The sequence below is a fragment of the Oratosquilla oratoria genome, chromosome 6, assembly GCF_046742065.1.
Source record: "Oratosquilla oratoria isolate Oo_2021 chromosome 6, ASM4674206v1, whole genome shotgun sequence".
NCBI lineage: Eukaryota > Metazoa > Arthropoda > Malacostraca > Stomatopoda > Squillidae > Oratosquilla > Oratosquilla oratoria.
Genome location: NC_134782.1, coordinates 23,034,463 through 23,039,462, shown reverse-complemented (window position 1 = coordinate 23,039,462; position 5,000 = coordinate 23,034,463). Strand labels below are relative to the sequence as shown.

General features: G+C 43.2%; 1 protein-coding gene across 4 annotated transcripts in view; it reads left to right on the top strand.

Moving 5' to 3' along the window:
• Positions 1 to 5,000, top strand: part of LOC143026340 (uncharacterized) — a 275,611-nt gene that overhangs the window by 1,958 nt on the left and 268,653 nt on the right. The gene's annotated exons all lie outside the window — the stretch shown is intronic.

Genomic DNA, 5,000 nt, shown 5'->3' with positions numbered 1-5,000 from the left:
ATCCTATCAACTACTACTAACGGATAGTAAAGAGTAACTGTACAGTTCTATCTACAGTTTCGATCTATTCGATTTACTATTCTCAACTATACATTGTACTATTACCAGTCTGCATATATATATATATATATATATATATATATATATATATATATATATATATATATATTATTGTGATTGGTGTGTACTACACTCACACAAATACATATCATTTCCATTTTTGCCAAAATGCGTTTCGGCAAAATGTATTTTGCTAGATTGCATTTCGCCAAATTCTCTTCACCAAAGTGCACTTTGTCAACATACATTTCGCCAAAGTGCACCTCGCCAAAATATATTTCACTAAAGTGCACTCTGCCAAGTTGTACGCTACCCAACGTAACTTAACTTCATCTTTCCAACCTTACCTAAACCATTTAGGCGAAACTCCTAATCTAAGGGAGTTTGGCGAAATGTCTCACCCACAACTACACTACATCAAATTGGAGCACACGACGTCCAAATGGCCAAAATGGCGGCCAGGTCTCGCGCACTGAGAAAGAAAAATAATTAATTTCTGAATAAGATGAGTTAATTGTTAAACCTTGTGAAGCAACGTTAAACTAGTTATTTAATCTAGGTCATCTATTATTTGTTGCACCCAGTTGAGTTGCATAAAAAGACTTCAGAACCGTTCCTGAATTATTCGGTTATTCGTGATATAAACGAGACGAACCTTTAAGGCATTGAAGTCTCCTATGCTGTGTTCGATTTGAGAAAAAAATTGTTGTCCGATACATTATGAACAATGTTTCGTTATTTTCCGGCCTTATCATTCACCACTGGACATCTTTGATGATAAGAACATAAGAATGAAGGAGACTGCAAGAGACCATAAGGCCTACACAAGGCAGCTCCGTATCCATCACCACCTGTCATCCCCATCCATAAAGTTGTCTAATCGTTTCTTAAAGCAACTGATAGTTTCAGCGCTTACTACATGGTTACTAAGTCTATTCCATTCGTCGACCACCCTATTAGTAAACCAATTCTTGCCTATTTCCTTCTTAAATCTAAATTTGTCCAGTTTAAAACCATTACTGCGAGTCCTGCCCTGTTATTATCTTCATATCATCATTACGTTTCCACAGTTCTTCAAAGCTGTTATTTCATCTTTTATTCTTTACTTATTTTTTCTTGTGGTATTAACTTGTTCTAAACACAAACCCGTTTTGGACCACTAAACCCGACAGCTAAACGCATTTAAATCTTTTAACGAACAAAAATTGCCTTCAAGCTGATTGAAATCTAGACCTAGTTCCTCTAGAGTCTAGACCTAGTTCCTCTAGATCTAGTTCCTTGTTCGCACTCCCTTCAAATCACAAACCAGTTCTTGCACCCCCTTTCTAGAATTGATAAAAAAACACAACATTGCTATTATGTGTAAATAACAAAAACGTCGTGTTTTTAATCTTTATTCACGTAAATGAGCCCCCTAGTAACCGATTTAGGATTCTCCCTAGGAAAACCGATTTAGTGTCCCCCTGGGAACCAATCTAGGGTTCCCCCTAGGAACCGATTTAGGGTTTTCCCTTAGGAACTGATTCTAAAGTTCCCCCTAGCAACCGACCTGTGGTTTCCCCTAGGAACCGATCTTGGGATCACCCTAAGAACTGATCTAGGGTTTCCCCTTGGAACCGATCTAGGGTTCCCCCTAGAGACCGATTTAGGATTCCCTCTAGGAACCGATCCAGTTTTTCTCCTAGGGACCGATTTAGGATTCCCCCTAGGAACCGACCTAGGGTTCCCCCTAAGAATCGACCTAGGGTTCCCTCCTAGGAACTGATCCAGGGTTACTTTTAGTAACCGATCTAGGGTTCCCCCCTAGGACCCGACCTAGGGTTCCCCCTAGGACCCGACCTAGGGTTCCCCCTAGGAACCGATCTAGGGTTCCCCCTAGGAACCGATCCAGGGTTCCCCCTAGGAACCGATTTCGGGTTCCCCCTAGGAACCGATCTAGGGTTCCCCCCAGGAACCGATCTAGGGTTCCCCCTAGGAACCGATCTAGGGTTCCCCCCAGGGACCGATCTAGGCTTCCCCCTAGGGACCGATCTAGGGTTCCCCCTAGGAGCCGAATTCGCACCCGTGGTTAAGATCCACAGCTCAGAGACTGACTACAATTGCCCGATGGGAGGCCCAGAAGAAACCTAGAAGTCTTAAATAGGATTAAAGTGTACACAAAATAGATATAACCCTTTATCCACGTTGAGGTTGGGGTTTCCACCTCCCGACTGAATAAAATCGCCTGGCGACAGCTAGAATGAAATTATACTTTCTTGAGCACTGGCTGGCGGAAAAGTTCGTCTTTTATCAGAGGGAAGAAATTTGAATATTTGATTGTGGATGCCGCCTGACGATTTTATTAAACAAGGAAATGGGAAGGTTGGTCAGCTGCGTCGCTTCACACACACACACACACACACACACACACACACACACACACACACACACACACACACACACACACACACACACACACACACACACGCGCGCGCGCGCGCTGAAATTTTTAGCATTGCTACTATGCGAGCCGGCACATCCAACTCTGGTGGGCAAGGAGTTGGATGTGTGTATTTGTGTGTGTGTGATTCACCATGGTCTTAGATCATGTGTTGGACTCGTGATCGATAGCTATTTCCCTCCCGGAAGAGAGCTCAGAGCCCGTATATGACTGATCTGTGGGTAATGATGTGACCTTACACGCACACACACCTCCAACTCCCCGTCCACGAGAGTTGGAGTAACGACTCGCAGCACAGCGATACTAAAATTATTTTAGCCCTGAGCGGGATTCGAGCCCGAATCGCTGTAGTGGCGGCCGGGGACTCTACCAAGTGCGCCTTCGAGTCGTGTGTGTGTGTGTGTAAGGTCATAGCATTACCCATAAAATGGGGCATATACGAGCTCTTGAGCTCTCATCCGGGAGGGTAATAGCTGTCGGTCACGAGTCCAACACGTGATCCAAGACAGTGGTGGTGATTCACTATTGTCTCGGTTTACTCAACATTGAATGGAATCGCCAGGCGACAAACAGAATAAAATCACACAATGTCACCTGGAAAGAAGACGAACCGTTTCGTAGCTCAGAAAGGAGTTTCTCCCTCGGGTGAATAAAATCGCCTGGCGGCAGATGACGTGCTGGGAGGAAACACGTTAGTGATGGTCACTAGCCCATGCTGGGTCTTTCTGATCATGTGATCTCTGTGTTAGGAGTTAGCGGAGAATGTTCTTAACCTCGACCAGAGGCGTAGTTTGATCTGTATAGAATCGTTAGACGTTAACCAGAATGTAATGCTTAAAGTGTGGCAATGTAGGCGCTGAGGATTAACGCATACAATACCTTAATCAGTTGATAAGCTATAGTAAAGACCAATTAATCCTCATAATCAAACCAATTAGTCCTCATAATCAAACCAATTAATCCTCATAATCAATAGACGTTTCGCTGAACTAAGCGGGACTGCTTGGTGGCTGTGGATGCAAATTAGGTTAATTTGCGTCGTGTCGCAATCTGTTGTTTATTTCATGAAAGAATAATTAAGTATTGGACCTCCTTCGGGAGGGGAAGGGAGGGAGTGGGGGAGGTTCGCCCTCGTTAAAGACAAGAACAAGTTCTGGCGTGGCTACAGCAGGGAGTATTTTGTTGGCTTACTTTGACATCTTCGTTGCCACCAACAAGGCCAAAGGATTCCAGGAAAGTTTATGTTGGCACTGTCAACATTCCAACATTACATTTAAGTGCGGAAATACTGACAACACCGGTACTTTTGCCAACATTCCAAAGCTACAATTGTTGGCATGACGGATTTCTTATCTATCATTACCCCCTTCCACCCTTTTCCCTCTCTCTGCCCTTCCAACTTTCGATGCGGTGTTGGTATTTATGTATTTCATTCTGGCTAACGCCTAAACGCTGTTACTCAGACGATCGCGTTGATTATAACTGTCAACATGGCGACACATCTTTATGGATTTTGTTCTGGCTAGCCGGACTTAATTTTTGATTGAGGTGAGGTTGGGTGGCGGTCGGGGACCCAATCTGTTGATGCTAACGATTCGATGAACGTCTTCAATTCGGTTACGCGTTCTGCATGTTCTCCTCTGGTCAGACGATTCTAAGCCACCGAAGTTGCGGGGACAAGGGGAGGGTGTCGCCGAATTGAAGGGATTAGGACGCTGTAGACACGGAACTGGCGCGGCACAAAAGCTTCCCTGTGTCGCCTCGTTCCTCAGGTGGATTTGTAGCGAGTGCATCTGTTACTCCTGATGACCGTGATGAAGATGATTATTGTAGTGATGATTATGACAATAATGGTGACGTCTTTGTTGTTCGTCTTCTTTTTTTTCCCCCTCGTTCTTTTTGAATCGCTGTTTCGAATCTGCTGCTAACTGACATGTTGTTGATGCTAATGCACTAGTAACTGCTACTCTTTACTGACGCAACTATACATAAATGCTGTTATTAACAATGCTGCCTGACTGCTAACATGCTATTCTTAAATCTACTACTGGTGTTACCACTAATATTACTACTGCTGCTTAAGTTGCTAGTACTACTACTACTACTATTACTACTAAAACTACTACTACTACCACTGCTATCACTACTACTACTGGTAGTACTACTACTTCCACTACTACTACTACCACTACTACAGTCACTACTACTACAATCACTACTACTGCTATCACTACTACTACTATCTCTGCTACTACTACCACTACTACTACTACTATTATCACTACTACTACTACTACTACTACTATCACTACTACTGCTACTACCTCTCCTGCATTTTATGCTACTATTACGACTAATACTATTACTATTGTTTTAAAATTGCAAGCACTAATGTTCCATGCACTATGTACTACACCGCAACGACTGTTATTATTATTTCGACAACTCCTACTTCCAACTTAGAAGTATTCGTTTTAAATCTGTTTTCTTTAAACGGTAA